Source organism: Haemaphysalis longicornis, unplaced genomic scaffold (assembly GCF_048455015.1).
Source record: "Haemaphysalis longicornis isolate Haplotype H1 unplaced genomic scaffold, Haemaphysalis longicornis Haplotype H1 scaffold_1, whole genome shotgun sequence".
NCBI lineage: Eukaryota > Metazoa > Arthropoda > Arachnida > Ixodida > Ixodidae > Haemaphysalis > Haemaphysalis longicornis.
The window spans coordinates 150,495,322-150,522,018 of NW_027526203.1; positions in this window are offsets into that span (position 1 = coordinate 150,495,322).

The following is a 26,697-nucleotide window of genomic DNA, read 5'->3' on the forward strand; positions in this document are numbered from 1 at the left end:
GTATACGCGACACAGCGAAATATCCACACTATCTTTGCGAGCCTCCCAAACATCCGCAAAGCTACTAATAAGACATTTGAGACGGTGCAGAAAAATTAATGTGTTGGGCACACACACCCACACACATTAAAACATTCATCTGATTCAAATCAACAATAACTAAAGAAATAGAAGACAGCCCTTTTATTTCCGGCTGTGCGATACGCGTGTAGGGGCCCGCTGCTTGGTACGTAGCATTAGACTTTTGAGTCTTCATAAGAGCATCTAAAAAAACTGTAGGAAAGTCTACGCAGATTGAATACTTATCGAGATGTGAGCGCTGAACCCCGCGAATAAGCTAGAAAGGATGAGTTACACACTATCTTCTGACCGATGCTCTGAAGAAAGTTGTTCTCTCTCTCCTCGTGTGTTACAAACTTGTGGGGGATACAGCTTGAGATTATTCAGATGTGTCGGAAGCTGTCAAAAATAACTGAATTACTGGCAACACGCTTTTTAATGCACTAAACCATCAAAGCGGACGATTTCTAACACAGACTCTTCTGCCCCTCGCAAGCAGAGTGTTGCAGACGACAGCGGCGCGAGTCCCCAAGCCGATTTCACAGCCAGGGGGCGCCACTCAAACATCTCACCGCCAATCATATCACGGTATAGAGACTGCCCACCGCATATAGATAGGCCGCCATCCGGGGCGTGACTAAGAGTGTATCATACGGAATGTTTAGCTGCCCGAACTCAGTAATGTGTTCTGCAGCCAAAGGTTTCAGGCAGTAAGAGGCTCTTGTGCGATATTACACACGTTTGAGTATGGAAAGTAGCAAGTCCCTTGCTAAACGTTAAGAAAATTCTGAGATGCTTTATTAAATATCACGGTTCAGCTTACAGACCGTTTGCAGTAAGCATTTATGCCCGCCTAAACCAGCTGGCGCTAGCGCCACGGCCGCCATTGTGACCTTTCGCGAACGTGAGATGCCGCTTCCTCGGTATACTGCCATGGTCAGCTGAGTAATGCGTTGTTCGTAAAACATGAAAACAACCAAAATTTCATTTTGAGCACGCAGTCGTAGCTCATGTAGGTCGGGATACGGTACAGATCGTTCGCGGGGTGGTGGAGACGGGAAGAGGGGGGGATTTGTAGCGTTGCAAAGAAAGGAAGTGAAGGCGGTAAATCGCTAAGGGTGGAGATTTGAACAATGCAATTTAGAAGACATCTTGATTTGTTCCGGTCTAACCCCGTTTGCGGTTAAAATTGCCATATCAGCCTTCAGCTAGTTAGAAAGAGACAAGGGGAGGGGGGTTCTGACGTCGTTCCGGGGGCCGCTAAATACCTCCCCGCGCGCCGAAAGTTTCTGACCCCTGGTCTATGGGGCTGCTTGCTTGACTGCGCAAAACGTCTTTCATGAAATGTAGAGATATTGTGAGCCAAAGGTGTAATAGCCAAGAAAAGATACTTTGCAACCTGTGTCGTTATCCGTAAACATATGCGAAACGGCAGAATCTGTCATGTATGTAGGTCGTGAGAGCAATTTGTAATAGACCTTTGTTCTCCTTCTCGTTGCCATTCAGGATATCTCGGATGAAGCCTTCCGACGGAGGCATTTACCCCACGAAGAAGAGGAGCGTCGTCGGAAACGGTAGGTGCCACATTTTGTTCCACTGTATCGTAAACGAGTGTATCTGCTAGCTTTCATGTCGAAATATGTGTAAGCGGCGTGGAATTCCCTACAGTATCCTAGATAAGGTTTAATCACCACTGGGTAGTTCTCCTGTTTCCCACTAAGACATGCCAGCCAAGCCCACTGTGCCTGTTCGCACGTGTGTGCTGGGTGAGCGGCCAAACAGCACATTACTGAAAGCGCTGCCATAATATTACGAGACAGAACCACGGAGTCACAAACCACCGCAGGAATAAAACAGCACGGAACACAAGGAGCTGCCTCACAAGAGCACAGCTACGGAACCGCGTGCTTATGCGACTGCCGTGAGGCCACCTATCGACCGTTTGAACGAGGGTACTGACCGTTTTAACGAGAGCGCCACAGTTACAGAGGGAAAAATATTTATAAGAGCGTCTATTTTTGTTTCGTTTTCTATTTCACGAAGAAGGTGGGCTTTGGCCACATTCAAGCAGTGGCGCTTACGCCGTTACTCACCACGCCTACATTTGACCAGCTTTTGAGTGGTCATGGCATTTTGAACACTTTTTAGTTTTTCTATTGCTATAGTGCGAATTATATGAACACATGATTTGTTATACACTTGGAGTGTTTTTTTTTTTCGAAATGAGCCAGATCCAGAAACCGAAACTGAGTCGGATAGACATGCAGTGACAAGCGAATGACTCCGCAATTTTCCCATAAAAAAGGGGTGGCAACAAAATAATGGGGATAACGCCATAACGCGAACGCAGATCGTAGTTCGTATCGAAAATGATCTCCTGCGGTTTCACGGATCAAAATGAGCCAAATCCATTTACCCAATAGGCATCTGCTTTTTGTTCGGATAGCTTTGTGGGTCTGTCCGCAAGTTTTTTTTGGCTTTTCGGAGCTGGCTTATCAATTCAGACGGCAATTACGAGATCAGCCAAAGTTGTGTTACTGCAAGATGTCAACGATGAAGTGAACGGAAGAAGAAGTGGGCGAGATGAAACTGTGAGATGTCAAACAATGACTGCATTTCGTCTTACCCTACCCTGCGAAATAACTCTTGTTATATTTATTTTTTCACTCCCATTCTAGTACTTAAAGGTGTTGTGCCACCAAATTTGTTGCTTGTGCACTCTTTGTTGCAAACGTTTTATATTTCTTTAGAAAGCACGATACATGCTCTCACATGCACATATTCTGAGTAAAAAAATTATTATCGCACGATTCATGTGAACAGAATTAGGTTTCGGTTTCTGGGCGCCGATTCAAGCAGTGACGTCACAGTGTTGCGAGGACGCTCTGCCACGTGTGTCTACCATGCGGCGCTGCGGTACGCTGCGACTTTACTGCGGCGTCTGCTCCCGCACACACGTGCTTCACCACGGAAGTAAACACGCCGACTCGTCATGTCAAGGCGCGACAGCTCCGTCACGGACTCTTTGTCTGCATCCTCGGATGCAAACAAATGAAAACCATGGATGTGCAAACCATGGAAATGCAATTGGATATGCAAACCCAGCCCCTTAAAAAACCGCTAAAAAAGAGAGAAAAAAAAAAGCTTCCCCCGCCGCGATTTCAACCCGCAACGTTGACCGAATGGGCGCGACGCGCGAGACCACTGCACCACCGGACAAAAATTACTTCTCCCCGAAATAGCCGGTGTAATAGATGGAGACCCATCCTTCGAGTCGTACGTCGGTGTTTACTAGCTAGTTTACAGAATAGCTGGCTGGTAAACTGAAATTTTTTAAATAGCACTTGGGCATCAAGGTTCCGCGAAGCCCCCGCAATAGCTTGTCGCCATCAACTCTGCTCCTTCGTGAAAGCTCTCGCAAAAATAAGTGCGCCCGGCCGCCACTGCGATTTTGCACTGTAGGGATAGTGCTTGCCGTACATTGGTTTTACGTTTTACGTGAAAAACCCTGGCCGATATTGATCTCTTATTACCCAAATTACCCTACGTAACTCTTCTTCTGCGCACAACTGACCTTATATTTTCTACAGGCGAGCCCATCGCACACGCATATGCAGTTTGCAGCTCCGGGGTAGCGGCGTTGCCGAAGAGCACGGCCGAAGCGTCGAACGCCAAATACGGATCGCATTAGCGCTAGTGTTGAGTTGTATGAACTTCATGGACTTTACTGAGTTTATTACACTCCAGAAACTAACAAAATAGAGCCGCATTCATTGCGGCACGAATGTTGTCGGGGCGCAGTTTTCACTTCTCGGTCGATTCCCGGCGACGCGTTGCGCGACCAGTCGCGCGACCGGTTTTGTTGGCGTCTTCGGTTGGCGAGTCAGTCAAACTACGGCGACTTTCCATCGGCCGACGTGTTTGTGTCGCCGTCGGCGTAGTGTGACAACGCGGTCTGGCAGTTCGGCAGTGGGGCGATGGTTTGTCGACTCGTCGGCGTCGCCGTCGCGTTGTCGTCGCCGTCGTGTCGGCCTAGTGTGTCTGATACGACTACTACTACTACTACTACTAGGTGATTCGGGTGAAAAGGAAAGGAAGTGCACTGAGGATATGTCTGATACGACCAAGCGACCAAACATACTGTGGTAACTGAAGTTCACGTTGACGTCACTCGAGTCGCTAACGTGGTGTGACGTCACAAACTTTGTTATGCTGGCAATTCACTGACGCCATGGTTAGTGGCGCTAGCGATGGGTCCCGATTTCCAGAAGAGCTTTTAGGTACTTTTTAGAAGCGAATTAAAATATATATTAAGCGCTTGCTGTACCCGGGACTTCGTGTTGAGGGTCCTTGCATACAGAGAAAGCCTACAGCAGGCTTTTTACAGACTTAAAATTTGGTGGCACAACACCTTTAAGTAAATAACCGCCGCTTACAAACCCTTGAAAATCCCCCCCCCCCCCCCCCCCCCACCCCGTCTGAGAGTACGAACCAATTCATGAAGGTGAAGAAGATTGAAGAGCTTGCTTATTTCGTGAGTTCGTTCAGGCGGGCCGAACAAAAGCATCCCAGGGAAGAATTCGAAAAGTGGTTATAATGGTGCCAAGAGGACTCACCTGATCTCCATGTATACTTCTATTGTTCTTGAAGCCTTGTTGCATATTTTAAATGCCTTTTCCACCCAAACTGTATCGCCCAATGCTTGAAAGTCAATTTAAATAATGTTTTTATAAGAATTCTACATCAACTTGAGCGTTTCAATTCGATGTGAGCCAAACCCAAGCTTATCAAACCAATATTGATCCTATTCTCGACATAAAGTTTAATTACTTGTGGCCATAGACGCCCCCTTGCTGGCATGCAAAATATATTATATCTTCGAAGGCTTGCGTTTAGGTCCGGTAACCAACTTCCGCTTGTTTCTCAAATTCGCGTTAGGTGGATCGAGCTCATCTAGAAAAAAAAACGCCTCACTTATTGTAAACGCAAAATTCTAAACGCAGACGTAATTGGAGCACGGCAGCTGTGGCCGAACTGCATAGGAGCTTCGTGTAGCTGCACAGACGGTAAACTAAAGGAGCATAACACGCATGCGTTCCTAAAGACGCGGATAGCGTCTGTTTACCTTTTAACCCACTTCTCCTAAAACGGTTCGAGCGTTTTTCGCAGCATAGTGGTATCGGCGATGGTGCTGATAGCAGACCCACATAAAATATTAGGAAGGAATAATTGTCACTTCAGATGCCTGCGGCATAGAGTTCCATACTTATATATACTAGAGGGAAATCTGGCGCTGCAGTAGCGGGCCGCCGTGGGAGGCGCCATTGCAGCTAACGACGTTCCTCGCCTACTTGGCTTGGCTAGCCATATGGCCTCTTTTCTGCCTCGAAGCCAAAATCAACAAAAAAGGATAACGTCTTTTTCTTCTTCATCGTGGATGAAGCTTCTCCATAATCACTGGTAAATTAATGTCTTCGGTGGTTCAATTTTATAATAACAAAACAAATTTCATGAACTTTCTACAGTAATATTGTTCTGTTCTTGCAGTCAGAGCCAACTTTTCAGCCTGTTCATGAGCCATGCCAAGGACAAGTGGAACGTGCCTCCCGGTACATGACGGAACGCTCGCAGAAGCGCGGCTCCCCTAGACAGTGGCGCCAGGTTTCCCTCTAGTGTATATTAGTATGAAACTCTATGCCCTGCGGTTGCGACGCTTCTGCAGCAGCTCGCGTGCGCTGAAAGTTTGTGAGCGACGCTGCCAGATACCGCCTCTGCTATCAGCGCCATCGCTAAGACCAGTATTCTGCGAATAACGCTCGAAGCAATGTTAAAATAAGTGGGTTGAGAATTATAGATGGACTATCACCGTCGGCAAGCGCATGAGTGTTCTACTCCTTTTGTTTACTGTTGGCGTAGCTACACGGCGCTCCTATGAGCCTCGGTCACAGCTCCCGTGCTCCAATTAATTTTGACGGCACCTGTACCTCGGGTTCCTTCGATGGAAACCCGAGGTGCCATTTTGACGAACGTCGACGTGCAGAGCGGACAGACAATTTATATAAGCATGTATTTGGATTATTTTTAAGTAAGCAAGTATACAGCAAAAAACCGACATAATTTGTTTTAACAACCCTTCAAATCGCCTACTTTATCGGCCGTGGAAAGCAAGGAGAAAGAAAAGTTCAGTTGTGAAGTAGTATACAAAATAAACCGGATGAATAAAGATTCGCGATTAATCTCGCTAAAATTTCGTTGTCAATAGCGGGGCACCCTGTGACTGTCCTACGTACACGCTTCATTGGGGACGCCACTCGCACGCCACTAGCCTCACTGTGTCTTAACGATAAAGCAGCTAAATACAACAGAAAACATTCTGCGCAAGTATTTAACAGGATGCGGAAAGCACTTCCGCAAAGCCGGCGCAATCGTCACATTAGGCCGCTAATTCGGCATCGGGATGAAAGGAACGCTACAAAGGCGCGCTTTGCGGTGCTTCACTGACCATCGCAACACCGCTGCCGGAAGAGAGAAAATCAGCGTGCCTGCGAGTAAGAAAGGACGCGAATGTGCGCCGTACCGGTCTCCACAACAGGCGGAAGGCCTCCAGAGTGCGCATCGGTGGTTTTCGCCACGCGCTCGCGTGGTCCGGAATATTAAGTCCCCGCCTGTACCAAAGTTTTGCTACGTGAGGCTATGTAAATGATCGCTTGGATATCGACGGTAACGTACATTTGGCATCTAGCACTTCGTTTGGTTAGGTTTATTAGGCACGCATTGCACGTTTTCTCTTTTTATAAAAACCGGATTATTGCCCTTTGACACAGTTTGGTGGCATATCAAAAATAACGGCAGCAATAAAAGGTATGGGCAGGGCATTCAAAAGCATAAATACAAAAGTGAGGGTGGGACCAGTCATAAGGGACTTGAGATTCACGGAATACATTCCCTTGATCAGTGAGGCTGTAATGATATAGGCATATCATCGTTAACGAACATAGGCTAAAAATACCCAACAGTAGGGTAGGGTATGTATTTCAAGACATCGAACGCAATTCCAGGCAGGATTGGAAAAAGCATCCGATTCAGCCTAGTTTGAGAGACAGCAAGGAGGTGCGTCAAGTTACATATCACAGGAAAGTCTTGGGAATAGGTTGTCTGGTGATAATGAGAACTACTACGTGGCCGCTGTTCTAGTAATAAATAGTAAGGGAACAAATCAAGGGCATTTCTCGCGCACCAAGTAACCAATATGCGATTAAACGAAATCTCAGGCGATATGATGAGAGCATTTTTAGATGTGTGTAAATTTACAAGCCCTTCGTGAGCTCATCGGTGCGCATTTGATTGCATGCTCTCGAGAAGCGAAAGCTTCTCGAGACCATGCATATAGTAACGAAGCACAGAGCATAGAGCATACACCATGCATAGAGCGTGCATATACGCCTCGAGCGCGGCCTGTAGGGGCGCCACTGAAATCCCCCTACCGGCCCGTTTCGAAAGCAGCCGCGGGAGTCTCCGGCCCGCTCCCCTCTGTCGCCGTTGCTTTTGCGGCTCGTTAAAGACTGCGATTTACCGCTTTTACGCGTTAGAAATACGGAATAATGTGGAACAGGCACTCTGTCTTTAAGCGTGGTGTGTAAGAGAGTATAAACGTTTATGACGCGATCTTAGTGTGGTAAATTCGGTCTGTATGAGCGCCAGTTGTATGTCACAGGCTGGCGTCCCGAAGCCGGCATATGCATGCAGCTGATTGCAATTCCGCTGCCCTAAAATTTAGTGGGAGTGTCTCCGTAAGCCGTGTTTCCTCCGATGGCCATGTTGCGGCCATACACACTGTGATGTAAATCGACTTTGTGCGCTTGTATAATCTAGCGGAGCACTCATACCTGACAGCACGCAAGTTACGCTTATATTGATCACTACCCTGAACAAGCCAATGCGGCATAAATTTCACAAACATTTTACGAAAGAACTACGACGGATAATGCAAAATTATACTCGGGATTCAGCACACGACGACAAATTTTAATGCTGGGGCCTCTTGTCCCGAGGTGAGCGCTCACAAAGATAAATCTGTTACACTTATCCTCCACGAGGAGCGCAAGAGACGGGCTTAAAGAGTAATCAGCTTCCGCGAAACTCTTCTTCGAAACATCGTTATATGACACGGGGAGACTGCCGAACCTAGCATAAACCGAAATCAGAGAGCTTTATCAGATACCACTCTATTCAACGAGCCCGTGTGTACAAGATTTCGGCGCACGTTAAGGATCTCCAGGTGGTCAAAATTAATCCGGAGCCCTGCACTACGGCGCGCCTCATCGCCTCCGTTGCGCCGGCGCGTTAAAACCTACAATCAATCAGTCAACTCTTCCAACGACACTTCGTATAGCTTGTGAACTGCCTACCCTGTATTCAAAAAATGCGTTCGCCGAGTGATCAGCCGTTCGTTGAAGGCGAAAAACTAGCGAAAAGTGAACACGCAGCTTGTGTGTGTGTGGGATTACTAAAACGTTCGTTCGTTGATTTCGCTCCGCATTTGTAAACAACGACAGTTCAGCGTCCCCCTCCTCCCCCCCCCCCCCCCCCAAGGTCTTGCGAAATATCAGTGCATTTCGCATCTTGTTGGTCTGAATACTACCTTGCTTAAACGAACGTCTTTAGAATTTCAGACGCTGCACTGGGTTTTTTTAATTCCCGTACGACTATTCTATTTATTCCTGACTTCCTGACTTGCAGACCACTCATTTTCCCGTGGTTTCAGTAACTTATACCTTGGTGCTTGCTATAAAGCTTAATTGGGCACATATTTGACAGCCTTTGAGTGTACTAAACATTTTCGCGTGGCTTATATTCCCATAAAAGGCACAAGTTATTTTCAGCTATAATTATCACATCCCCGAAACATATTTTTCTACGACATACATATTCGAAGCAAAGCCGCATTTGTTGTCTCCTCTACAAAACGCACCAACCTCTTACAGTGCCAATATCAGGTCTAAACGAGGCGACAATAAATAGAATTCACTTGTGCTGACGTGTTCGAAGGTGACAGTGGTGATATGCTGCTGCCGTCTTCGACGCCCGCAAGAGCGGCCAAGAAGCGCGCAGAACCGCCTCCCCGGGTAGCTCTCGTTGGCGTTCGAGCGCTCTACCAAGACGCAGCTGTTTTTTTTAAGTGCCTTAAACGTGCAGTTTGCTTACAGACGTCGTCATAACAAGTTGTTTAGTGCGCGGAAAGGCAAAGAGAAGCGAAAGAGAACCAAAACACTGCATGACCACCTATCAGCTACGCAGCGCTAATCCCGCAAACGCCGCGGAGAAGCGGCGGCAGGCGGCGCAGCGATCGTGAATCTCGAGACGTATAGTAACCAAGCGATTTGGGCAGGAAATTACCAAGTCCCTTATACTTCAGAGCCGAAGTGTTCATCGAGCATCTTCGTACAGCATCAGGCGAGATCTAACTCCCACTGAGAAATTTCGCGTATAAAATTAAGAGTACCGAAAGAGATACTTTTTTCAAAGGTTTTGAAATAACTACATAGAGAAAGTTTATGCTTTGCAGAATCCGTATAATTGTCGTAATCGGTATGCTGCAGCCTGGGAGCTGTCCTTTGTCGTTGGCGCGATAATTGCTTACAAGAAATAACCTGATAAAAATATTTCCATGGAATACATAGGCTATGATAGTAATAACACCCATTAGTCGATACAATCAAATGTAGTTTGTTTGACTACATCTGCTATCAATGTAACTGAGAGTGTGTGTCGCAACGGAGAACATCTATTTTTGCAGGGAAAGCTCTCCGCGTCCCCTCTCTCAGTCAGTTGAAGGTTTGGCAGCAGCATCGTCTGTTGAAGGTAAGTTCACTTCTTTTATGTACCTTGTGCAAAGCTTGCGATGTGTTTTTATTGTGTCTGTAAGCTGTGCGAACAGAACTGATGTTTAATTCTTTAGAAGTACTTTACTGTTTCATCAAAACCTCATCAAAAGATTTTTCTCTTTCCCGTGCCTTGGTGTTCTTTGAGCACTCGAATTACTCCATTACAGCATAGTAGAGGCTATTGGCCACGTACTTTCTCTTGCAGCAATTAGCACACTCGATAGCCACTTACGGAAGAACACATAAAGGAAAGCGGAAACGCAAAGGGGATAGTTATGCTGCGATGAGCAAATCACACAGTGGCGCTTGGTGGTATTGATAGCTATAGCTTTGACAACGCTTCCACAAGCGAAGTGAGAGTGAAAGCGCTTATCGGAAGTGTTGCTGCGCCCCTTTGAACACTTCCCCTATGGCTCTTTGACCGCTGTATCCACATTCTGATTCTGTCCACTATGGTGGAGCCGCAGTAGTGTGTATCTGCCTAAATGCACCATATCGCTGGCAAGGGCGGAAGGAATCAACAAGTCAGCCCGAATATACTTGTGTCCCTACATTTGTTAGGCGGGGTCTCGGCTAACTTCAAAAAGCAAGATGTTAACCGGTAAGAACGACTAGCAATGTTTTAGGCCAAAAGCAGGTCGGGGGATCTACGCCTCATGTTTTCTAAGGAAACACGTTGGGACGTTAACAATAGACGGGTGCCTCACCCCCAAATGGGAAAGGTGTCGAAAGAATGAAGGCTGCCTTCCTAGGAAACATGTTCACGAAGTCTCAAGGGATTATCTCTACCGACAGGCGCGGTACTAAAGCGGACAATGTCGGCATGACTACTCATGCAGTGTATTTAGTCGGGCGTTACCAATGCCTGTTCTGGCCTTACTGTTGCTGCAGAAACTTCAACCTGACCTGTTAGTGAAGCGGTTGTCAGAAGTTTGCATCAGATACACAGGTATCGCACTGAAGAAAAATAAAATAAGATGTGGCGCTATCACTAGAACTGAATTTTTTTTTCAATGCATGAAAACATTGATTTTTTACACCTAAGTTGCAACGCCACCTTCACCGTGCTTCTGTCCAGCCAACGTGGTGTTCGTGCATGGTTTAAAAAACAGCAAGAAAATCACGTATCTCAATTAGCCGAACCGCTGGAGCGGTTGACTTCAAAACGACCGGTTCAGGCACGAGAGGGCGCTCTGTGTGGAGCATTACGACAAAAAAAGGAACCTAGTACCCAATTCGGCGCCTATAGCTTCTGGTCTGTTGAGTAATAAGAATCAAGAAGTGTTTCGACCGCGCAGAGATAACGCGACGAAAACCGTCGCGACAATAATCGTACCGCACAACAGTGGCGTTTAGCCAGTCCCGAATTGCTACAGAAAACGTTTTGTCCAGGTTATCGGCACCCGAAAAAGACTGAACAAAGAGAGCTTCGCCATCCAGAATTCGAATTTACGTTCAACTGAAATTTGTCCTCATTGGTACATAAATTATTTGGCAGGCACGAGTGCTGACTTAACATTTTATTTCTAAAATAGTATGAACTCATCGGACCGGCAGCAACTACACAATCACCAATTTAATTGTAGCAGTGAATGAATAAAAAAAAACTGTTCAATTCCTTCGGTGTGCTTGGGATGTATGTGCACAGATAACTGTTTATCAATTGATAATGTTGTCGACAAGAGTTGCACCAACCATACAACAAGAAAAATGGTGGCAGCAGAAGGCATAAGCAGGCTGTGCCTCTCACGCATAAGCTCAGCATCTACAACACTCTTAAAGGAAGGGTTGAACATTTTTACGCAGCTGCTGCTGAATCGTAGCTAGTAGATTGTGTTGTGGCTGCCGCTCACATATCTGTGTCTACAATTTGTGCCATGAACGTTCGGTTCAGCGCTGGTGCGGGTCAAGCCATCGTTTTGTGCGTTTTTCAGCTGCGCTGTTTTCTTCTGTATAAGGAACAAACCGAAATGGCCATTTTAGTTAAAAACGTTTCCGTGTAATGTTGTATCCGTTCTACAATATCCGAGGTAGCTTTCTTTAGTTCATCGGTATTCGATACATGACACATCTTAACTGCGGAGCCGTTTAGGCCGACTAATATCTCTACGTCGCACCAACAAACCTCGAAGTGTTAGGGAAAGTGACCAAAAGGACAGGAACCCAAGAGCAGGTGTTGGGAGGGCGCTCTTCATGATACAAACATGGTTAAGGAGGTCCCGGGGATGGAACTCCTTCACGTAAACGCCTTGAAAGCGACAACCTAACCAATAAGGCCAACCCAAAGTTCCCAATGGTGCGGGGTCCGCAGTGGCGGGGAGCAATAAAATGTACATCCAATTGAAAAGAAAAAACAACGATTTCGTGTTCGAATCCAACCTGGGTTCCTCGCGTTATGAAGCCGTCGTCTATCTGAGCTATGATATCTTTCTGGGCGCACGTATACATTCCTTTGGGTCCGTTGCGAGAGCTTTGGTTTTGAACTTGGCCGCGTGTTCTGGCGCGTGCTAACGCATCCACTTTGGGAGATATGTGAAAGCTTGCGGATGAATCGGTTCCGTCCTGCCAGTCATTGTTTAATTTCAGCGGCACGTTCGGAAGTAATTGTGAGGGGCAACAGTCGGGTCCAGGACGAACTCAGAGGGGCCGCACGCTCTTCTGTTCCTCCAGCCTTGTACCACTAGTGCAAGTTGCGCCAATTTTTTTGCTATCGAACGTTGGTAGGATACTACCAAGCACTGTCGTTGTACAAGGTGCATGATGGCTTGTCCTGCAGTGGTTGAGAGTTGGCAAAGGAATATTTGCTTCTTTGGCCGCCATCGAACCTTGTACTTCGAGATCGTGCAACTACCCAACTATCCGGCGCTGCAACGAAGCGGTGGGGTTTTCTGTGCGCAGAGAGTTGACAGAAACAGCTACCCTACGCGCGTTGTGTTGGACGCCGCCTTTACTAATACGCAGCTGAGGCGTGTATATGAGGGCGCGATTGGTAATATCTTGGATTAAATTTACCCTGACGTTGCTATATACACGGGGGTAAAAGTCATGTCGCCGAGTCCCTCCTTGCAGTGGAAGCCACAGTTGGTATAACAAACTCCATGAATGTGTAACATTCGTAGGCAGAGTTCGACTGGTTTTATCACCCATGCAGCATGCTTTCTTCTGTGCAACGGAAGCCACCAATCTCTTTCTGTGGCGCCAAGACTATGGTCAAGGCTTCCTCCGTGCGTGTCTTCGAAAGTGGAGGAAGTGGAGAACAGAAATTTCGCTTTCAATTAAGACTGCAGGCAGCTGCAAAAAACGGCCAGGAATGCGAATTAAGCAGTTCGTTGAGCACATTGCTATCGTTACGAGGATGTCGCCAGCCTCTACTATCGGCAAATCTAAAGATTGTCGCCCTGGGGCTTCTACAAGTCACGGTATCCAGGTGGCTGCGCACACTCGCACTGATCAAGGGATGGCTTTTTTGGGGGTCGTGTTATGTGGGCAGGAGTAGACTGCGTGAAACGTTAGGGGTTATTTCGACAGCGGGCCGTCAGGTGACATCTTTAAGAAGATTGGGTACTTGTAAAATGTTTGCTCTCGCAGTTGTCGGAATATGTACACTTTTTAATTTGACGCTCAGGGGTGTGGTGAGGAATGGAACCGAATCGAATAACATTTATCAGCAACGATGACACTAGGGGGAATTGAGAAAGCGGATGAATGGAGATAATGATGCCTCGTGAATAAATTTTCATTCAACGGAAGACGTCGTTACGATTTTACACAACGAGACATATTCATCAGTTGGAAATTATCAGGATGCAGAAATCCGTACGTGTGTTTGACTATGAGATTTTGTGATTGAATGGTTTTAGCAGCGTCTATGCAGCTCCAGTAATCTGTCGTATAACAAATGTACTGGGAAGAATCACTCATTAAATAGAACATTCTCAGTGCTTGCTATTGCCTGATGCTCGTTTCTCATTTAGAATCAATACTCCTTGCAGGTCGAGGCTGGAGAGTGGTGGAGCCGGAACCTGCATCGGAGGACTCAGAAGACATCGAGGTCAGTGCCACAGCTTGACTTGCAGGCAGGTGTCTAACCCTGGTATTGTTCTGCGGCTCCTAGAAAGGCGTGCTGGTGAGCCCACTGACCTGGGTTGGATCCCGGCCGCGTTGGTAGCTCTGGGAGAGAAGCGAAGAGGCCCGCGTGTCGATATTTTTGCGCGCGTATAAGATAATCAGGTGGTCAAAGTAATCCTGAGGACTCCGCTACGGCTCGCCTTACAGCGGAGATGTTCCTTCGGTGCTTAGTACTCCATATCTTGACATTTTTGTTCGCATTTATGTGCATTTTTTGTCTGCTCGATTGTTTCAGCCATTTTCGCCCTTTTCAGTTCCATTTGGACTAGCGACACGAGCTCGCTCTTAAGCTCAGCTATGCTGATCATGAAAGCTTCCTCTCCCTGTTATTGGGTTCGGTCAGCTATGCCGCGTGATAAGGCGGGGTACCATACTGTATCTTTTAGATCCTTACGAAAAATTAATTGCACCTGAGTGAACCTTTAGGGCTGCATGACCCCGTTGCCCTTTTCTACAATAGGTGTAATTTTTCTGCAGCGAATGGGTTACATGCACTGAGGGCCTCTGCAGAATCCACTCACACCCGCATCAGCGATATCTTAATGGCGTGCAGTGTAAGCAGTATTTTTTTTCAGACCTACTTAATCCAATGCATGGTGCAAATGACATGTAAGTAATTGATTGATTGTAGTGTTTAGCGCGTCAACGCAACGCAGGTGATGTGGCAGGCCGTAGTGGAGGGCTCCGGATTAATTTTGACCGTCTGGGGATCTTTAGGACATTGTATGTACCTCATGGCTCCGCGCCTCTTTGTTCTGCTTATACTGAGGCTCAATGCATTTCATTTTCTTACTACTTTGCGCTCCGAATCTCCGGAACTGTTTGTAAACGTGCCATTTTATGTTTTTTTTTTTAATTTTTACACCTCTAACGAACCAAGGAAATTTTAGTGTCCGCGTCGGCAGAAACCTCCCCACCTACTACTGGCTACTAGCTACACCCTGGCAGCACAAATAAACTGCTGTCACCGCAAGGGATTGAACCTGGGCCCGCGTAGAGAAGATGAGGGAGAGCCCGTCGTCTTGCCAACTAAGATACGCCCAGACGTGTAGAAGGAGGTGACGGACGGTTGTTTGGATTCAGCGTGTCGGTAGGGGGAGGGCGCTCTTAGGCGGTAACACATTAAACAACAGTGAGGGGGAAGCAGTGAGAGAGAGAGATGAAGCCAAAGACGCGCTGTCGCCCTTTTCCTCACCCTTCGAAAGACGCTAAAAGTAGCCTCCAAAAACGGCGCATTCCAAACTGCGAAGTTAGGTGCCGGCATGTGCGACATGAAAGCAAGGAAAAAAATTTAGTGCCCTTTCACTCTGGGAAGAAGGATGACCTGCGAAGCTGGACGCAGTCCACGGAATGTACGAAACAAAACACGTTTATTGTACCTAAGGCGGTAAGTTGGGCGAGTTTGTTACTGACTAAGGAAATCATCGTACTAGCGAACACTAAACAGAGACAAAAATAAAAGAGGCGACGAAACACACGCTAGCGTGTGTTTCGTCGCCTCTTTTACTTCTGTCTCTGTTTAGTGTTCGTTTATTGTAATTTGCGATGGAGCATCGTAGCAAATTATCTGAATAAACCTCTGAAGGATCCAATCTTGTTCTTGCAGATAAACATGAAACTTCCTGTGTCCCTCCCGCGTCGTAAGCATCTTGCTGTTGTTGTGAAGCCGGGTTCAGGCGATTGCCGAATCAGTCGTAATAACTTAAAGAATGACGTCATTTCACGTCTCAGCCAACCGAACTACGTGACATACCATTTTTTTATGTCCGTAGATCACGATGTGGCGTTTGCGTCAGTAGTCGGAACATAGCCTAACGCACAAACCCAATCCTCTCTACCACTAAGGACTTTGGATAGGTCCCATTGGGCCGTTTAACGTCCGCGTTCAAACCTCGCACCAGGACAACGGACATGGCATCCATCAGTACGGGCTCCTCCTTCTTCCCACTATTCTCCACTGCAAACCTGCGCACGCATTAGCTTGGAACCGGTCATGTGCCCGTGCTTCGAAGCGACAGATGCCGTTGAAAATATCCCCTGAAAGCCCTCAGAAGTGATATTGGATCACCCCGGCGTTTCAAGCAGACAAGTTGCGGTTCATCCGGGAGGTATTCGCCGCTACTCGACGAGCTGAACTTGAGGCGGTAACGGCGGCGCCAGCAGCTTTCCGTTGTTTTTGCGCGCATTCGTACTTCTGGTTGGGCCAACGCTTCAATTCTGTGTCTTTCTCCAAACTAACTGCATGCATCCGTCCCATAACGATTTAAAACCTGGAAGCCCTTGAGCTATATTGTCGCGTACAAACTTTTGGCTGTCCGTTTTCCTTCCCTCTCGTATACATCCTACTGTGTGTGTAAGATGTCTGTGTAACACATCAACCCACACCCGAAGCAGAAGCATTCGATTAGGGGGGACAGCCGACTAACCGCATTGAGCCATGTAATTCGACATCTAAGTGTCCCAGCAGCACAACCGGCATTGCATCGGTAGCGGCATGACGCCTGGCTGTGCGTGCGCGCTCCCCTTTTTTAACCGTAAACCGTGCACGCATAACCCGGCAACCGGTGATGGCGCATATGTTGGCGTGAAAGTCAGCAGCGAAAATGTCGTTCGGAAGGACTTCCAATCTGAAAAAGAAATATGGGCTCAAGCCGGCGTTCCAACTGGGGAAGTTTTTCTTCTACCGGGAGGGATTCGCAGCTGCTTGGCGAAGCGAATTAGAGCGGAAACGGCGACGGCGAGTTTCGGTCGTTTTAGGGGGCAGTCATTTGGCAGCCGTTACCTGGGCTTCGCAGGAGCGGCACCTGTTTATATCCGCGTAACCGAGTGAGCGAACGCAGCAGCGACGACAGAAAGAAAACGCAGAGGAGCGTCTAGCGAAAGGTGAAGTGGAGCACGACACGTGCGGCTGCGGCGTCATCAATCTCAATGCCTTTCCCTCACATATGTCTCATGCGTCGCCATCGAGGAGCCTCCTCCCCCTGACACTCCCCAAACGCTGTTCCATTCTCCGCTAATACAAACCACGAGACGTTTGCGCGGGAGGCTCAAACACGATATGCAAGAACATGCTCGCTGCTCCCTTCTGCGGGGCTAATCCGAGCCACGTGACATTTGCGCGGGAGGTGCAAACACGATTTGCAACATGCTGGCCGGCGGCGGCGGCGCACTGCGAGGTAGCAGCAGAGTAGCGCACGCCGCGTTCGCTGGCCACGCGAACAATTCCTGAGACGCAACGCAGCAGAAATGCCCTGTGACCCAGAAGACTGCAGCTCGCGCTGCTCACAAATTTCATATTATTGAGTGTAGTAATCGTCAGTGCATTTTTTGCGCCCATCCGTGCTTCTGTTAATTTGTTTATTTCTGTGTATTTCTGTTGTGTTTATTTATTCTGAACATCTGATAACCGCACTACCGCCGTTAGCTGCCGACTGCGCAAATTGCCAAAGGGGAATGGGTGGGGGCGAGGGGGAAAATAGTTGTAAAAGAGGTGTCAGCGGTGGTGAGGAGGAGCCCCGGAGCGGCGACGAGTAAATCGATGACACCGGAATGAAAACAGGAGGGGGGGGGGGGGGTTAGAGATGTATTGCTTTGCAGGCGCCCTATTCCGTACTGCACAAATTCCCAGCGAAACTGGGAATTTTCCGGAAGTATTTTCTAATTGGCTTTCAATTTTGGTCACGTGTTTCCTGTTGACAAGCGGTTGTGCATGCCTTCGTTATTTTGACGTTTCATGACGTTTACGGGCACCAGTTCTAAAGTTTGCCTTATTTCTCTTTACTGAAAGGGCATAATTCTTGGTCGGCAATGAAAAACTAGACTAAATGCACCGGACATGGCAACGTAGGCCTGACTTTGCTATTCAACAACAATACTGCTTGTAATAACGCCCTCTGTGATTGGCTGAGAAGGCGTGACGTAATTTAAACAGTTGGCGGGAACGATTACGTCACACATTGGCAACATCAGCCTGCGTAAAAGTGACCTAATATTACGTAACAGCTTGAAAATGGCGGCTGCTTTTGCCGCGAAATAGGGCGAAAAATTTCACCGACCTTCGGCACCGCGAAATGTCTGTGAATTTTCAGCAGGCGCAGTTTCGCATGTCGCGCGGTTTAGGCTGAAGTATGTTTTCTATTTGCCGTGAATTTGCAGCAGGCGCAGTTTCGCGTGACGGGCGGTTTAAAGCATGTTTTCTACTTAAACAAATAATAGTTTCGACTGTTTCCAAGTCAGCCATCACGGAGCATATAAATAACGTGCAGCATTTTGCTTTTATGTTTGGCAATAAAATAAAAATTATTTGTTTGCTTTAACCACAACATAAGTGGTAGTACAAGCCTCTCTCACAAAGAGAACCCAACGCATGGCATTTGTCCACACTCCTCCTAGTAAGCTGCTGGGTCATATGATCGAAGTCAAGAGAAAAATAACAAATAAAAGTGCCTCTTTTGTTCATTACAGCGCTGATTGAAGTTGAGCTTGACGAATGAGTGAATCGGCGACTTCGGTACGCCCCACTGCTATCAGGCGTCGTGCTTTGCTGCTCTTATGTGTCATACATGCGATGGTCGCGGCACTCTTTTCATGCGATCACGCCATAAACTTTTAAAATAGCAGCAGATGATAGCGAGGCCGCGGTGGCGGCAGGCAAGGAGATACAGCTTCGCAGTACAACCACCTTTCACAGCTTGAATTGGAGCCAATTTTTAAACGATGTTTTTTTTTTTTAAACGAGAGAAATGTTTTAAGGACGATACTGGTTTAAGTGAGTTGGGCTGATTTATTTATTCGTGTTTTTTTATTGAGGTGTTTAAAACCTGGACTGTGAGGCGCGACGTAGCGGAAAGTTCCAGATAAATTTCAACCACCTGGAGATCTCCCAAGTGCGCTGAAAGCTCGACACACGGGCTCCTCCGCTTTCCGCCTCCATCATAAAAGCAGTCACCGGGTGCGGGATCGAACCCGTGTCCTTCGGCTTAGCAGCACAACGACGTAGCCGCTGAGCCACTGCGGCGGATATTACTCGTGTTCGAGTAGCGCCGTTCGTAAGCGCGTAGTTTGTACGACGTTCAGTTGTGCGTACGAAAGATTGCGGTGATGATCACGAGAAAAGAATCACACACTACTTTTTAGGGCGCAGCTTTCTGGCAGCCGTTACCTGAGGTTAGCGGTGTCGTTTTTTAATGCCCGCGTAACAGAGTGAGCGAACGCAGCAGCGACAGCAGAAAGAAAACAGCGAGGGGCGTCAAGCGAAGTTTGAGGAGGAGGGCGGCACGCAGTGCTACGGCGTCATCTCTATCGCTGCCTCTACATCACTCTTTTCTCATACGTCGCTTCCAAGGCCCTTACACCTTCCCCACACGCTTTCCATCCTCGCCGCTAATCCAAGCCACGTGGCATTTGCGCGGGAGCTTCAAACATGATTTGCTAATCTGAACGACGTGAGGTTTGTGCGGAAATTGAAAACACTATTTGCAAGAAGACCCAGACCTTCGGCGGCGACGCACTGCGAGATAACATCAGGTCGTATGCTTTTTTACATAAACATTTAATTCCGGTGGTGGTAAATTATGAGCTCATACTAATAAAACTGCCTTACGGCATCTTTTATAGCCAACATAGTTCAGTGCAAGCTTCTAAAGGTCTGCGACACGGCTAGTAGGTGGGCCAATTGGTGCATAACTAAGACACAAACAGAGTAGGAAGAGCACAATAGAATGATCACACAAACACGCCGTGTTTCAGCGCCGTGATTGTGTGATCCTTCTATCGACCTGTTCGTGCGCTGCCTGTAAGTCGGTTGTAAAGTTCACCCGTAGGCGAGAGAATGCTTTGAATAAGGAGCCATGCAGTACATCTATTGTAACTATTCATTTATTTAATTGTTCCTTCATATAAAAAATTGGTGCTGTCAACAAGTAAAATACATGCTATGAAACCTGAGGGGCTGCGTGGTCTGACAATATTATTAGGAAGACTTCTGCAAACTACAGGGACCAGAAAAAGAGAAACACATACCCCACAGTGCTTAGCAACAAATTGGATATATTTTGCATGTGCCGTTATGCTACGATGTCGACCTGAGGCGTTGAGGTGCTGAGTCCAAGGAAGAGGATTTGATTTCCGTGCGCGGCGGCCCCTTTTCTGATGGGGGCGATATGCCAAAATGCCTTTGTGTTCGAGATTTCGGTGCCCATTATACATTTACAAGTGGTCAAACTTTTTTGGAGCCCTCCTCTACGGCGCGACTTATCGCCTGTGTATCGTCGCCCCGTTTAACTCCATAATCAATTGATTACGATGCAGAGATGGTCAAACCCCAAAAATACAATTCACTGTAACGAATAAGTCGTCTGCACCTGGTCACTGGTCACAAACTGTGCCACCCGGAAATCCTATTCCTTTACGTGAAAAAGAAATCGATCGTAAACATGGGCACGTTTTCCCTCTTGGTACAATTTATCTGGCTTGAGATGTATGCCAGGTTTCCAAGTCATGGCTTATAGGCAGCACTTCAGTTCTTTTTAAAATTAGATAGATAACCTTTTCAGTAGCGGCAGTGGATGCCTACATGCCATCTGATAATCATTGTACACATTATTTCTGTAATCTCCTAGGCTATCATTTCGAGGTATGGCTGTCTGGCCGGGAAAACTCTTCAGCCTTCTTGACGGTACAGGTTCTTCATGCGGCCTGACTCTTTTCTGTTCGTTTCTAGATTACCCTGTGATAACGCCTCTGGGAATTTTCAGGTCTAAACAACGGCACCTTAATCCCTGTAGGCGGAGCAATGTGTTTTAAAATGTGTGGGCTCATGAGTGTCCATAATCTCACCGACGTTTTGTTTCTCGGTCGGGTTTGGCTTTCTTCTGGGATCATGTAGTACTGTTCTCCTATAGTATCTTCTTTGTGTGGCTTTCCTTTCCCTAAAACATTTCCGAGGAAATTGTACCCAGAAGCAACAACTGCTTCCTGTGTGACTGTGCACATGCCCGTGGCTCCGATGATGACTCCTTCTTTTCCCACAGGTGACTGCATATTATTAGGTCGAACCGGCTTGTCATATTCCTTGCTCGCGCCAGTGACAAACTGTTACGGAGTTTAACAGTTAGTAAGCAGTACTATCAGTTTGGAATTCTGTCTGCAGTATCAATCCTTGGAAAGCAGTCGTGGAATGACTTATTCTTTTAGCGGTGCTTCCACCGTCGTTCAGACGTCAGAACGGCCAAGCGATTGTAAGTCGAAGAGGACGACAACCTTAGTGTGCGCCCAGCCTCGATCCAGTCGCTCACTAATGTCGCCATCAGATAGAATGTATTTATCAGGAAACTCTCGATGACATGGTGCTGTGGCTCAGTTGAAGGAGTCAAGCTGCGTTCTTAGAAGGCCGTGTACGGGCCCCGGATTTGTTTCTTTGTAGTTTCTGGTTACCAGTTTTATTTTGCGGTGGGTGTCAGCTTATTATACGCGTCTGAGGCTTCTCCGCTTCTTTCCGAGGCCTCACTGTCTCCCCTGATATGTCAGAAGTCATGAACAAGGGTTCCTAAGCTTTTCAAACTTAAATCACATTGAACGACTTAATTTCGCGCGTTCGTGTAACCTCATGCAGTACTTCGTGGGTTTGAGGTCATCAGGTTTCAGTCTTCAAAATTTCAGCCACGAAGATATACTCGAACTCACATACTCGAGGCTCTATGTATTTTTTGACGTCCTTGACTCCTGTTTTGCGCCGTCGGTTCGAAGTGATGCAGGATCATGCTTGACTACGACGCGCGTATCCTTTCGTTCTTCAAGCGTGCCGTTGTTCGTTTGCCCTCTTGACGCTACCTCGTATGTGGATTCTGCTGGCGTGTCCATGACTTCGGGTCATCTACGACCTTTTCGGGTAGCGCAGCATAGATTCTAACCAAGGCATCTTCCTTAACGGAGACTTCGGAGACGTCATCAGACGCATTGGTCTAGGTCGTCTCCTCGTGTTCTAGAAGAGGTACCAAGCGCGCTGTAGCTTCGCTCATGCGGAAGACCAAAAATGGTCTTGCACATCCATGGTTGAACAGCTGTACTCCAATGAACCTCCTGGCCTCACGCTATCCTGACTCCAGATTGTCAACGTCGTGATGTTTGCAAAGCGGTAAAATGCGTTCTCGCTTCGTTTCTCGGTGTGATACACGTGAACGAAAATGTATGTGGCCCCTGCCCGCCGGAACAATCGTTGACACCGCGGTAACTTTAAACAGTAAGCATTGCTCCTCACATTGGCGCTGCCGGATACGTCCGTGTGGTCGCGGTTCATCGCCTGTAATTAGTTGAAAAAAGCGCTGCCATTAACGTGGCTTACTGGGAAGTCGGACACCTCTAGTTTCGGAGGGACAACCCTCGAGGGGGATGTGTGTGGGCCGTCGTGAGATTATACGTCTGCATGAGCTACAGGGCGACGGCCGCTGGACATGACATTCAATGCTTGAGGGCAACTTGGCTTTCGTGAAGAGCCGTTGGTGGTGACTTTTGCGCCGGGTGCGTAGGGTACTTTCAAGAAATTGCGGAGCCCATTATAGGAACTGCATATTTTTGTTGGTTGGCCAACGTGTCGAAGTAAATCCGTTAAACTTCGCCGGCTTCAAGTAGCTGAAGATTCTGTTTTGTAGCTCTTACAGTGCGGCGTTTTGGCTTTCAAGGTAGTCAATGGCCTCTTTTGAGATTTGCGGAGACGATGACGGGGTTTGCTGGAGCTTGATCACTGTCGTGAACAGCCTTGTAATAACGCCGCGAAGGGCGGATGGAACTGCTTTACTATGATAATGATACTAAGGGGCAGCTGGCAGTTCCTGCCACGTCTTCTTTTTTTAAATTTTTTCAGCATCCTCCAGGCCACTCGATTACCATGCGAAGGTGCCGAGACTAAACAATTTTTAGCGGTGATCTCGCGAAGCTGCCTTCGACGCACCCAAGAATAAGAGCTCAAGATCACTGCCTTATTCGTAGTACAAAGCGATGTCATGTCCGGCGTCACCGCACCGCACTGTGGTCGCCGCGGTTTTTCTTCCATCGGTGCTTGGAGCGTCTGTGATACGTGCGGTTCGTGGAATCTGAAAAGGGCAAGCGCCTCGTTTCGAGCGTCGCCCCTCCTGGATAACAAACTTCTAGCTCCGCATAAACTTCATGCTGCATGGCGTCGGTTGGACCGTGGTATCCTGGAGAAATTCAGGAACCGCATGGGTCTTTTTGAGCGTATACAGATTGTTTTACGTGGGGCTTTCCCTTTTTTTGTTGTTTTTCCTATCAGTCTCTACTTGTTCTTGCGTTTCGCTGAAGCCTTGTTTAGGGTACCTGTAAATATTTGTCGTAGTGCTGTCGGGCGTTCATGTCTTCACCGTCCTCGATTTGTTGTCGGGATTATGACCAACCCTCTTCGAACCCGAGCTACCACGATGGCAGCATAAGACCTACACGCTAGGTGAGTGGGTCTGAGGCTCAGTCGATGTGTTGATGCTTACACGAGGGTTCTTGGTTTAACTTTGGTGCTTGTAGGCCTTAATGAAGGCGCGTGTTGGCACTGCACTGTCTTGGTCTGTTTAAAATCACGCGATGAAAACGTCTGTTTAGGTGCCTGCACTGCGGTATTGTCAGAGCTACTTGATTTAAAAGTTGCGAAACTCCCCATAGGCCCCATGTATCAAAAAGTGGCCCTGAGATTGGTCCACTGCTTTGGATCTTGTTTTACAGTGGCGCCATCTTTTGGTGACAAAATAAACTATACAACTTGCTTCGCCGCTCGACGACCTGGGCGAAAAATGCTATTTGAGGGCTTACGTAAATTTGTTATGACAAAGGAGCCCAATGTGTTGAACGATGGAAGTGTTTTATATACATACGGAGCAAAAGTAGTAAACAGAAATGCGACCATGGGGTCAACCGTCGCTTACGCAATGTCGTCTGCTGCGCGTCCTCTTCGGTCTTCTGGCCACAAAAAAAAATAAATAAGTCGCTTCGACGGCTTTATGCCACCTGAAACTGAATATTTAGAGCCGCTTGATCGGCTATTGGATTATTTTTGGCATACAGTGAGCTGTAGGCCAAATGATAACTCCTAATTTGGTACTTCAGTTCGGACCTATGTTGTGCCGGAGTGCCCGCACAAGCGCTAATTGGTCGAGGCAGATGCGCGGACGTAGAAACAATCACCACCTAAAAACCGGAGTTAAGATAGCAATGAATAACTTAAGAAAGCACAAATATAAAGAATTATGCACTTTAAAACAAAATTTAACCTTAAATTGTCAGTTTGAATCATTATTGTGTTTTTTGGATAGTGCATGCGGCGGCCGCACTGGCGCCACGGTACGCACGATCCAAAGTAGGGGTGGTCCAGGCGCGGGCCGTTTTTAAATGCGCAGTTTCGCAACTGCCTACATCGAAGAGCTCTGCGGTATTGTCGCTCTGATGGCTAGTTATATTCGTTAAAGGTAACCGAACCGTTTACTGTTTCTAGCGCCGGTTTTTTATAAATCTGTTGCTAATGTGTCTCAGCAAGCGACAGGAATGGTTGCGTCCCGTTTTTTGTCAATCGACGCATTGTATACATCTTTAAATGAAGCAGATCGTTGGATGACTTGCCCCACGTGATGACCTTGTTTGAAATGTGCAGCCCCATGGTTGTTTTTGTTAAGCGGGTGAATACTCTTCTCATTCAAGGTTGTTTCTGATATTTACCTATTGTTTGTTTTTATTTTGCACTGTTATTTCTCGGATGTTTTTTGTAAAGCAACAAACCATATATTTTAAATTTCATAGATTGGATGGAAGTTTTATATTCAGCTCCTCTTGCAGATTTTTCAGTTAAATGGTTCAGGACAACCAGTTCTTCAATTTCACCGTCCAGCCTCTTTACAATTGCACGTTTGTGGATTACGCTTTTCTTAAGGCAAATGAGCTTGCGGATTGAAGATGGTTCTGCATTAATTTGAGCTTTAATTTCGTCGTCAATGCGCTCAATTAGTTTCGGACAAAGCTTCGGCGTTCGGAAGGGGCCTACTTGTTAATATACGGCGCTGTTTCTGCGTACTTTGGTCGTAGAGGAAGAGTCACAGTAGGCGCAGAGAAACGCCATGGTTCTGGCGGCGGGCTTGCTTCAGCAGTACTCCAAATTCTTGACACTGGCTCCTCGTGAAGGCAAGACGCCAATTTCCCAGTTTCGCTACAACTTTGCAGGAGAGTTTTCATTTCCTGGGATCTACGTTGGCGAACTGCGTACTGTAACGTGGAAGCCGTTTCAGAAGGCGACAAGCGAGGTTCATCGCAAGGATAGAAGCGAACCCACGCACGTTCTCTACATTTATACCACAGTGATGAGCTTCAATGTCGTAGAAACCACAGTGAGTTTCGCATGAACGCGTGGACCGTTGCGATCGCACCACAGCAACTAGAAGACAGCAACTACGTGAAGGGAACGATTGAAAGGGACTTGAGTTTCTTGAGAGGCATCCCGAATACAGTCATATAATGCAGGTACGGAAGCGGGAAGTGTTCACGATGATCCCCAAGCTTGGGAAACAGAACGCGATCATCACCATGTCCGCGTCCGAAGTCCATTGGGACAAGTTGATCGCGACTCTGCATTCGCTGCAAGTACAAAACGAGCGCGAGATGGCGCGCGTTCAAAATTTCATGAACATGGATCGTGTGCAGCTGTGTTACGACGATCCCATTGCGGTCGTCATCTACTGCAACCGATTCTTCAGCGTTCTTCTGAACATCTGGCAACACAAGGGGCACTAGCCGTTCCGTGCATACGTACGCGTGGACTACTTCAAGTGCGTCGGGTTCTAGCAACACTGTAGTCCACACATGCACACGTTCCTGTGGTTGTACACAGTGCCCGATGAGAAGTTCAGCATGGACATACCGAAGACGCTACAGGTAATGGGGGCGCTCGTTTCGTTCGAAAGAGAATCCATGACGCGACCGTGAATGCACACGCACCAACACACATTAACGTGCTACAAGAAGGACAGCACACTGTCTCGTTTCGGAGCCCCGTTCGCGTCGATGAATGGAACTCGCGAAGTGGTTCCGTTCTCACCCATGACCAACGCGAACAAGCGAGCTTCCCACTAGAGCTCAAAGTGCAGGCCGACCGCGAGGATATAGATTTCAACTCCATCATGCAGTTCTGGCGCAAGTTTGGAGTCCGTAACAAGAAGCACTACGTCGACGTTCTTCGAGCCGGCGTTGCTCGTCCCCGTCTCGTGCTGGCGCGTACGGCACAAGACAAATGGATTAACCAGTTTCGTCCGTCTATGGCGCGTCATCTCGACTCGAACATGGATCTGCAAGTGGTCCTCGATTACTACGGGCGTGCGCGGTTTGGGAACCACGGAGTGTTGGGAACTACGTCAACAAGGCCGACCGCGGCGCGTCGAACATGTGCTCGGCGGTCGCGAAGGTTCTGCGCCAACTTGCCCAGATAAACTTCGAACAGCTGCCAACAAGCTCAGCGCGATTGAGGTGCCGACGCAGGCAGCATCTAGGTTGTTGCTTCGACAATCCATGTTGCAGGAGAGTCGCAATGTCGCGTGTATTTTGACGTGCTTTCTTAAACAGAAGACCCGCGTGCGGAAGACGC